The sequence below is a fragment of the Eptatretus burgeri genome, chromosome 1 (genome assembly GCF_056783735.1).
Source record: "Eptatretus burgeri isolate ZD-2024b chromosome 1, Ebu_testis_v1, whole genome shotgun sequence".
Classification (NCBI taxonomy): domain Eukaryota; kingdom Metazoa; phylum Chordata; class Myxini; order Myxiniformes; family Myxinidae; genus Eptatretus; species Eptatretus burgeri.
In genome coordinates this window covers 151,203,945-151,215,018 of record NC_140961.1, presented here as the reverse complement: position 1 = coordinate 151,215,018, position 11,074 = coordinate 151,203,945, and the positions used below count along the sequence as shown (strand labels likewise).

Sequence of the window (11,074 nt, the reverse complement as noted above, 5' to 3'; positions counted from 1 at the left end):
TAGGTGTAACGATAGACTACTCCACAGAAATTCCCTGTCAAGTGATATTACACAGTACTGTGTAGTACATGCATGAAGACACAAATTTTGATCATGCATTTAGTCTGGGTACCAAAAATAATAGTTTTACTTCCTTAATGATAATGGAATGTTTCAAATAGAACTCACCTCATGGTAGACATCAACTGCATCTTGTTGGTAAAAAAAGGTTAGCACCAAGTTTTCAATTTCCGAGCTTTAGGTGACGAAAATGGACCATATGGCAAATTTATGTCGTCCTGTCTGTTTAGCATCAAACTGATGGTACAATGTTTCCCTCGTCATGTCATAAGCGATTAAGGGCACACTTCTAGACTTTAACATTCAAATTGATTTGAATACTGCATGCACAGCAACCACATTTATAATTGAAATGTTTGTTGAATATTTTCAGGATGAAATATCACAGTTAATTAATTAATGATAAATATTTAAACAATTTTGAGATAAAATTGTTAATGACGGCCATTTTGGACACCATTTTGGATTTTAGGAAGAGCTCAAACAGTTTTATTGGTACTTGCGTGCTTCAACATCTCTTAAAATGTATTCTATCGAGTTCCTTATACTTCATAACATATATTTAGACATTTAAAGTGTTTTTTTTGGACGTTTTGGACGCCATCTTGGATTGCGGAAAACGCTCAAGGAGGATTTATGAGGACTTTTAGTATGTTATTCTAGACATATTCCTGGACCTATCCTGAAAAAATCAGCTTGTTACCAAAAATGTCCAGGTTAGGGCCTATTTTGACCTAATGCTCTTGGACTATTACAGCTACCGTATAATGGCGTATTGGCAGCGTTTAGGGGAATTGGTACATAAAAATGGGCTTCACAGGAGGAACCCATCAGTGTTCCAGACTCCATGTTTTTTTTGGTTTTTTGTTTTTTTGTTTTTTCTCTTCTTCGGCATGACGGTGATGTTGACACTTCGATTTCTAATGTGGTTATGATTTAAATCGTTGAGCGGCAGCCTTTTAATCATATTATAATATTACCGCACTGGAAATTGAAGTGTCAACATCACCGTCATGCCAAAAAAAAAACAAACAAACAAAAAAAAGATAAACATGGAGTCTGTAACACTGACAGGTTCCTCCTGTGTGAACCCCATTTTTATATACCAATTCCCCTAAACGCTGCTAATCCGCCATTATACGGTAGCTGTAAGTTAGAAACACGTTCAGTAAGTTCTGTGGTCGGCCGGAAGACGTCACATACGTCTACATACGTCAATATGCGTTGGAGATATCTTACTCATAGGTTCAAAGCACGTTACTCATAGGTTCAAAGCACGTTACTCATAGGTTAGAAATAAGTTTCGGGTAAACTAAACATTACCTCGACGTGTTTCTACTTATGAGTAACTTACAAGTAACGTGTGTCGAGGTGTGTCAACGATCGCATAGCGTGCCTACAACTTATGGCCAGCGTATGCGGAACGTGTGCGTCATACGCTGGCATACGTCTAAAAATTTTGAGCATGCTTAAAATTTGACGACGTGCTCGGCATACTGCGACGTATGCCAGCGTGCTTCAGCATGCCTTAACGTATACAAAACTTACCCATAACTTACCCAAAACTTACCCGTGTGCCAGCGTATTCGGCAATTTTTTCATATGTCGGCATACGCTAGCTAAAACGTCAAGGTGTGACAGGGCCTTGACACTTCGATGTCTAGTGCGGTTATGATTTGAATCGTCGAGCGGCAGCCTTTTAATAGGCTACACCACGTGATTGTCGGCGATACGCAGCCGCGCTATGCATACGTTAGACTATCGTTGGGCATAGGTTGTGAATGCCAACAACACGCTAAGCATTCGTTGGTATAAGTTATCTATAAGTTATCGAAACATTCTGTGTACGTTACTAATATGTTATGCATACGTCCAACTCTTTATGAATACGCCAAAAACTTTTAAAAACCATCAATAGTTCGGCATACGCCAGCGTTTTACATACATTTTGATACGTTGCCATGCACTGGCTAAAACGTCAAGGTGTGACAGCGGCTTTACAATGTATAATTCACGGACGTGTGTGTGTGTGTGTGTGTGTGTGTGTGTGTGTGTGTGTGTGTGTGTGTGTGTGTGTGTGTGTGTGTGTGTGTGTGTGTGTGTTGTTTGTTGTGCTACTCCTCCTACAGTTCTGGGCTCATTACATCCAGACTTGCTACATCGGATCAGCATGACCAAATTCATGTATTAGGGTGATTTTATCTTTGCCCGTGGTATTTTGGGGAGGGGAGGGGGGACGCAAATTCTCTACGTAAATGTCTATCATGCAGCGCCACCTCCAGGTTGTATTACAAGTCGCCACCATTTACAGTGCAGTATTCCTGTCCCCACGTTTTCCAGTGTGGTGAGGTGTTTTGAATTATCAGCAGTGTGTTTGTTTTTCCTTCATGCACATAAATTGGGTTATTTTTACCCTTGCCGAAGGAGATGATAGTGGGTTTGGGTCTGTTTGTTTGTCTGTCTGTCTGTCTGTCTGTCTGTTTCTTTGTCCACACAGAACTTCCATGTTTTTCTCTGCAATTGCTTATCGGATTGAGACAACATTTTCACCATCGGTGTGGATACTCATGCAGAATATTATAATCATAAATATGACGTCATAGGTCAAGTGGTGTGGTCACTAAGTTGGAAAAACGGAAACACTTTGGACCTCAGTATCTCTGAAACTGCAACAAGGAAAAAATTGAAACTTGGCAAACGGCAAGTACTCCTCATGGGGAATGAGTATTTTTGGATGAGGTCATAGGTGCCTTCGTTATGATGTCATAATTGCATATGTAGAATGCCACATCTGATCAGTAAACAAATTTTTTGAGGATCATCTCGAGATAAAATGGTCCACAGGAATTTTTTTGACGTCATCGCTCAAGTGATTTGGCAACCATATTGCTAAAGAAAAAAAAAAAACCTTCAAAGTCTTCTCTGAAGTTGCTGAACAGATTGAGGTAAAACTTTACACATATGACCGCCTATCCAAGGGAACAAAAGGTTCACACATATGATGTCATAGGTCTCACGGTTTGACAGCCATATTGTATTTACCCGAAAAGAAATAAAAATCTTCTTCAGAACGGCTGGACAAATTGAAAAAAACTTCACACACTGTTCCCCAAGCCATGGGTGTACAATTTTGTTAAGGAATAATTGATAGGTCACACGGTTTAGCAGCCATATTGGATTTAAGAAAAATATTAAATAATGTTTTCTCTGGATCTGCTTAATCAATTGATGTGTAACTTCAAATTTATTATCTCGTAATGATGCAGCATACATGTTTTAAATTTCAACTTGATCGAATGCATGTTCTGGCAGCCAGAATTTTTTCTTTTGACATGGGTTCTTTTTTATTGTTGTTTTTTTTTTGTTTTTTTAATAAGGCTCACTTGGCTGTGCCTGGATGGGTTTGAGGGTAGAGGAGTAGCAGCTGAAATGCCAATCCTATACTGGTTCCACCTGATGACTTCATATTTGCTTTTTCCTTGATTGGGTTCCTTTTGATTACTGCAATGCAGGATTGTACCTATTTAGTCTTCCATTTGATTTGAATTGAATCTTTTTTAATCTCATTCTAAATTCAAGTGAATGATGAATAATAATAAGAATAAACCAATGTCACCCGCAGGGTGACCCGTATCTTCCCAAAAGGTGACCACGTGTGACTTCTTTAAGGTCACACTGAGGTGAACAGAGCTGCTATCCACCAGGAGCGACTCCTTGAGGAATATCTGCCTACGAGAGATTCCGATGAGAATCGTTCTACAGAGTAACCATTAAAAATATGCGTTTGCCTCATAACGTCACCAAATGACGTCCTAATGTCTCAAGCTTGACATATCTAGAAAGCACTCATCGAGGTGTTCAATTTGAGGTACTACACGATATGGTTCCTAAAACTAGAAAATTTGACCTTGGGGACAAATATGTTTGACCTGAGGCGTTAACCATGAAGGTCAAGGCCAATCGCCACGAAAAAATTAATCAGCTGAGCGCCAGACCATGAACTATATTCCCATGAAGTTTGAAGACGATCCAATCAAAATTACTCAAAAAATAAGGGTTTTGTCGACTCCCCTGATTTGCGAGAAAGTGACCTTGACCTTTGACCTTGACCTTCAAATTTTTATGCGCTGAAAGGGACCTCTATAGGCCTCTGATATGCGAAGTTACAAAAATTTCCAATGATAACTGTGCTCTGCAGAATTTTTTATGCGTGATTACAGACAAACAAACAAAAAGAACAAAAAAAAAACATACAAGCTGACTAACATATCTTGCACAAACTTCGTTTTGGCAAGATAAAAACGTCATGGGTCAGGGTCAGGTGTCCGATCAAAGCAGTGATGCATCAAAGTGGGATGTCTTGGTACCCAGTCATCACTACGAGCAGTTAAATAGTGGCAGTTGTAATTATGTCTCTTTTTAATTATGTGACACACCAGAACATAAATTCCAGACAAAATACACCACACAAAAGCAGTCTGCATTCGCTCATTGCTCTTTTTCTTGTTGTGCTGATGCAGAGCTGTCAGTTGCCTATACACCACCCAGGTAACTGAATGCATCAGAAGAACGTGTTGCATGCTTGGAACAAGATTGTCCATAGGGCAGGTATTCTGCTCGTTATTCAAATTCTTTATTTCAAAATTATTCAAAGAAGAAGAAAATTATAATTATTCAAATATTACCTTTTTTATTCAAAAATATCTTATTGAGCAATTGTGTATTTAGTTGTCACACAATCAAGTTTATTTTATTGATCAAAGTCTGTTGCCATGGAGCTCATGTTGAGTTGATTGAAAGAATAACCACAAAGCAAAATATGAACACACTGACATATCACTGCATAAATGCTCTCCTGCTTGGTCCCTTATCACACTGTGCTTTACCATTCACAAATACAGTCCAAGAACATTTGCAAAAGTTCTTGCCTCATGAGAGTACCTCCAAGAATGAGATGATTCCATAGCAATATGCTGCGAGAAATTGTTCATCGACACGAGATTATTCAATAGCAGTAAACAGCTATAAATTTCTCTGACATACACAATCTTTCCACATTGGATAAAATGTAGCTTCGAACATCGTAATTGTCACATTTTTATTCTACCCTCATCATCTCACCGCAACAAACATTATTAAGTCCTTCGTAATAAACTATTTTTTCTTCATTGAATCACATATATACATATATAGTATAAAACAATGCACAGATCATGATACAATGTCTATCAAAGTGACAAGTAAACAAGAATAAAAATACATAAAATGTCAGAGCCCCCATGGTTTCAATAATTTTGCTGTATGGAGTTAAAGGGCTTGCCCATATTTATAAGACTTATGTGTATGTGCTATTGACTTGAGTAGTCATGTGACATGTGTACGATTCGGTTATTCCATCAGGAATATTAATGATGTGGGTCACAGTTATATTGTGTAAGATAGTTTGTCATGTGACAAGTATGATGTTTTTGAATGGGAATGCAAATTTCACACAAAAGGGATTCAATGTTCACATTTTTTTTGGGGGGAGACATACTGAATTACACAAACAGTATAACATTTAATTATATTTATTTATGCATAAAATAAATTATATAACTGTGGACAAAATAAAATTATCATTCAGTTGAAATTGCTGTTTGATCAGTTTTTGTAAACTGTACTTAAAGGTGGTTGGGGAGAAATTGAAAAGAGCAATCATAATTTTTTTTTAATTTTCATGAAATATGCTTCATACTATAGGTTTTAATTTAATAAAAAGAATTTTTAAAAAGTTGTAGGGTCACCATGCAATTTTCTAAGAAAATAGGTGTTCAAAAGTGAGTGAAAAGTGGCAGGGTTGTCAATTGATTCAACCTTAACTACTTTAAAACATTGTTCATGGAATTGAAATGTTTAAGGAACAAAATGGCCACCAGTCTGCCATCTTGGATCTGATCTCGAAGAAGAATGATGTGCATTTATAAGTCATCATTCCTTATCTGTGTGCTAAGTTTGAACAATATTGGTCAATGCATGTCTGAGAAATGTTTGAAGACATGTTCAACATCGGGTTTTTTACAACTAAAATTGCTGTCAGTCTACCAGTCAGCCATCTTTCATCAGAACGCAAAGTATTGTTAGGTGCAAGTATTTGCCATTGTGTACTGTGCTTTTGCCCAGTTTGAAAAAAATCATCTTAATGATGGATTTCACCATACTCAAAGGGATTATGAGTGACTGAAATCATCTTGAAACACTCTCCTTATCGGTGCTTCTCCACTACTACATGTCTGACTTCTTTGGAAAGTTCCTTGGTCTTTATGTTTGACTTGATGGCTGAACAAGTTAGTTGCACCTTAAAACTCCTTAGATAAGTGGGGGAGCTTAATTTTAAGTTAAACCACTGATTACATACAGGTGAAAGCTATTACTCTTATTGTGCAACCTTTTAAATAAATAATTTGCTCCTGAAGTGATTTTGGGTTAATTAGGCACAGGGTTTGAATACTTATGCAACTGAGAATCATCTGATTTTTATGTTAATCTAACTTATTCAAATTTAATCTGTATTTTTGAGTTTTATCACTTTGGAGTAGTTTGTGAAGACTCTATATATTAAGTTTGATTTGAAAGCATCATGAAATATGCTCAGGTGGCATTACAATATGATACTTTGGAGGGGTGTGATTACTTTTGCAGGCCACTGCATCAACTTGATGACCAGATATCTGTTGTCAGTCCATTGTTGCCAGATCTAAAAAATCAAATTCCACAACTTAACATGATGGGCATTGCACTTACATCTTGTGGGTCACTGGGCCAAAATGATGATTACTTGGCGACTGCCCCTGTACCTACATATATTGCATATAGTACTCTGGAAAATGGAAAGCACGTGTGATGAAGGGTAATATCAGGTCACTATTTTTAGTCTCACATCAAGTGTGTATGTATCCTGAGACAAGCCAGAAAACATCATTTTAGAAATGCCATGTCTGTACTCCATACAGTTTCCTTTCTTAATGTAATGGTGCTGCCTTATCTATGCTATAAAACTGAATTTCATATTTATTTCTTTATTTAGAGATGCTTCAAAAGCTAAAAAAACTACTGAATCAAATCCAACCAAATTTTGCACGTTGTCTGACGGTAGTCCAAGTATGGTTTCTATCAGGGTAGTATATCTGGAAGACGTGGTTCAATGTAGGAGGAAGACCCCAATTCCCAATCTGCAAATGTGTATCTTATAGAGCCTCCAGTGGTAGCCAGTATTACAAATAATATTCTTCTTACATCCAAAAAAGTTGAAACAACATACGGTGATGTTGAAATCTAAATGAGAATAATTAGAAATTTTCAATTTTTTTGTCATTTCAATTATTTTAAATGAAGATTAAAACCAAATAATCCACCAAGGAGCTTCACAGTAAAGCTGAAGTGATTTTTGCTCTTGAAATATACAGATATAAGCAGCAAGGATGGTTGACAAAGGCAATATTTGCTATGTCAATTTCAATAGCAAATCAAAGTTTGGATGGATATATGCCAATAATGTTGTGTTATTAATTTTAATAGCACATATGCAGATAAGTTATCACGTAGGATTATATTACTCCATATGAAGGGATGCACTGGATAAAAATGACTGCCCATTCAAATGTGTACAAATGATATGCTTAAATGCTTAAATGATATGCTGATATTCAAAATGATATGCTTAAAAACTTGGATAGAGTGAAATTGTAAACAAATAAAAGGCATATCTTTTATGCTGGAACATTTTCCTAAGTATCATAAAAAAAAAATGCGAGAATACATTGCTAAAGTAATACATCAAGAGATTGCAAAATCGCCGATCTGTTCATCCTCAAAATGTTGATAAATATCACCGTGCAAAGCACAATAACGGCTGAAGCAATTACAATGATTCCAACTGAAGCATGCAACATTCTCTCTTTGGTATTGCAATGACTTGTTAAGTTAATCTTATTGTTAATGACTTGTTTAGTTAATGACTTATTTAGTTTCACAATCTCAAGAATATTGAACCAAAAACCAACCCCCAACACACCACCCAAAATAATCTTCCTTTCCTTTGTCACGCCGACAAATATCCCACTGCATTTTACTATAATAAGTACATTTTTCATTATACCTTTTGGTTGAACACCAGGAACCTCGTACATACCTAATTCATTGTAGAATTTCTCATCAAGTTGCAATTTCTGATGAAAAGCAAAACACATGCCTGAATTTTGCACTTCTTCAACAAACTGTGCCACTCCAAACTTCCCATATTGATCAACCCCTTCAATTACTCCAATATAACTCCATCCAAATAATATATCTAGCCGTGCCAATGCAGCAGATTGATGTGCATCACTGGGAATTGTACGAAAATGTGAAGGAAATCGTTTTTTGTCACTGTAACATTTGAAAGTAAACCAAAAGTCCACCTGAAAAAAGAAAGTAGGGATATTAATTTACAATGGCACTTTTTCTGATTCATCAAATTGTTATTCACCAGAAGGAGGACACGATATCAGGATAAAATGTTAACATTAAAAAGTATTCACATTTATTTATATCGATGTAAAAATTTTTTGTCAGACCTTGGTTTTGTCAGATCACAAAACTTTTAGCCACGTGGCTTCATAATCTCCAGAGTGTTTTTTTGCATACCTCAAATGTGTCTGAAGGTGGGCTTTTTTGAGTTCCAGCTTCCTTCTTGCCACCCAACTGCACAGACCAGAATGGTGGAGTGCTTGGGATATTGTTGTCACATGCAGACAGTGACCAGTCTTTGCCATAAAGGCATGTAGGTCTTTCAAAGTTGCAATTGGCCTCTTGATGGTCTCTCTAATCAGTCTCCTCCTTGCTTGGCCATCCAGTTTGGAAGGACAGCCTGATATAGGTCGGGTCTTGGTGGTACTAAACGACTTCTACTTCTTCATGATTGTCTTAACTGTGCTCCAAGGGATATTCAAAGCCTTTGAAATATTTTTATACATATCCCCTTGTCTGTGTCATTCTACATCTTTATCCCAGAGATCATTTGAAAGCTTCTTGGTACTCATGGTTCAGTCCTTGCTGTGAAATGCATAACCCAGCAGAGAAAACCTACAGCAACAGCTGAATTTATTCTGAAATAATCAGAATCACTACAATTTAACACAGGTGGAGGTCAATTAACTTGGTGTGTGATTTTGAAGGTGAATGGTTACACCTGAGCTAATTTCCAATTGCTATCATAAGGGGGGTGGTCACTGATCCAACAAATATATTCTAGTTTTGTATTTTTTATTAATTATCTTAAAAATTGTGGAATTTCTTTTTCACTTGGAAGTTGTGGGTTATGATGTGTAAGTATAGGTGGAAAAAGGCTGATTTAATGCAATATAATTCTGGGCTATAAGGCAACAAAAGGTGAAAATTTTGAAAGGTGGTGTAGACTTTCTATCTGCACTGTGTGTGTGTGTGTGTGTGTGTGTGTGTGTGTGTGTGTGTGTGTGTGTGTGTGTGTGTGTGTGTGTGTGTGTGTGTGTGTGTGTGTGTGTGTGTGTATTTATTTATTTTAATATATGTATGTAAAAAAATATATATATATATATATATATATATATATATATATATATATATATATATATATATATATATATATATATATATATATATATATATATATATATATATATATATATATATATATACACATATACATATACATATACATATACATATACATATACATATACATATACATATACATATACATATACATATACATATACATATACATACATATACATACATATATGAGCCTGGTGTTGGCGCAGTGGTTAAGGCAGCAGCTTGGGATCCAACAGGTCCTGAGTTCAAGCCCCATTGGGCCACTGAATTAATACACCAGGGGTTTGACTCAGCCTGTCATCCTTCCGAGGTCGGCGAAATGAGTACCAGTGTACTGGGCTGGTGTATACCCCGGTTAAAATAGGTGTACCATATCCCTGTGTCGTAAGAGGCGACCAGGGTTGCATCAGGAAGGGCATCCGGTGTAAAACATGTGCCAAATCACTATGCGGATCATACGGATGATCGGCTGTGATGACCCCGAAAGGGAGCAGCCAAAAGAAGAAGGAGAAGATATATATATATATATATATATATATATATATATATATATATATATATATATATATATATATATATATATATATATATATATATATATATATATATATATATATATATATATATACAGAAAGACTGTTCTTTTTTTCAGATCACTCCATATGTGAATATGTATTTGTTTGTTTGTTTAATAAATGTTTCAAATGTGCAGGACTTAAGAATTTCTTCTACAATTGGTGACCCAGCTGGGAGAATAAGACCTGGAGGAGCTTGGTTGCAGAGTGGGCTGATGGTAAGCACGAGCTCACAGATAACATACGGTGAGAGACTTTGATCTTTGTGGGTGAGTGTGCGCTGCCGGCTCACTGTGCACCTTGTTCTTTGTTTGGAAAGGTAAGTAACATGCTTCAAACAAGAATTTGAGAATTTATAGATTTTTAATTATTTCTGTTCAGTTTATTCTGGAGAATATAAGTATTGTTTGAAACAGGTGGAGTCCCAAGGAATCCTCATCAGGCTAAGGGTCCATTGTATTATTGTTTATTGGTTGCACTGGCACTGTTTTGTTGTATGCTTGAATACAATATTGTTTAAGAAGGGTTTTGAGTCCCCTGGTGTCGACATTGGCACTTTCAGTGTATGCCTGGATAGGGTGTTGTTTTCCAGAGGTGATAATAGGGTGTTGTCTAACAGAGGTTGGAAGTTGAGAAATCGTGTTGCTTTTGAGTTGGAATTGTGTTTCCACCTTCCGATTGAGGTTGGACTAAAAAAACTGTGTATTGTTTTGTTTAAGAGCTCTTTTATGATTATTTGTATGCTGTTTGTATCTGCATAAGTTGTATTTGCATTGCAAAGTGTTCTAATTGGGGTTTTGTTTGAATTTGGAATTTTTTTCTTTTTT

At 36.4% G+C, this 11,074-nt stretch overlaps 1 long non-coding RNA gene across 1 annotated transcript in view; it reads left to right on the top strand.

Annotated features, from left to right (window-relative positions):
* Positions 1-10,490, top strand: part of LOC147035752 (uncharacterized) — a 207,560-nt gene extending 197,070 nt beyond the window's left edge. Inside the window, exon 3 of the long non-coding RNA XR_015062616.1 lies at positions 10,385-10,490. This is a non-coding gene — a long non-coding RNA (uncharacterized LOC147035752). The remainder of the gene's footprint in view (positions 1-10,384) is intronic.
* Positions 10,491-11,074: the final 584 nt, after the last annotated feature.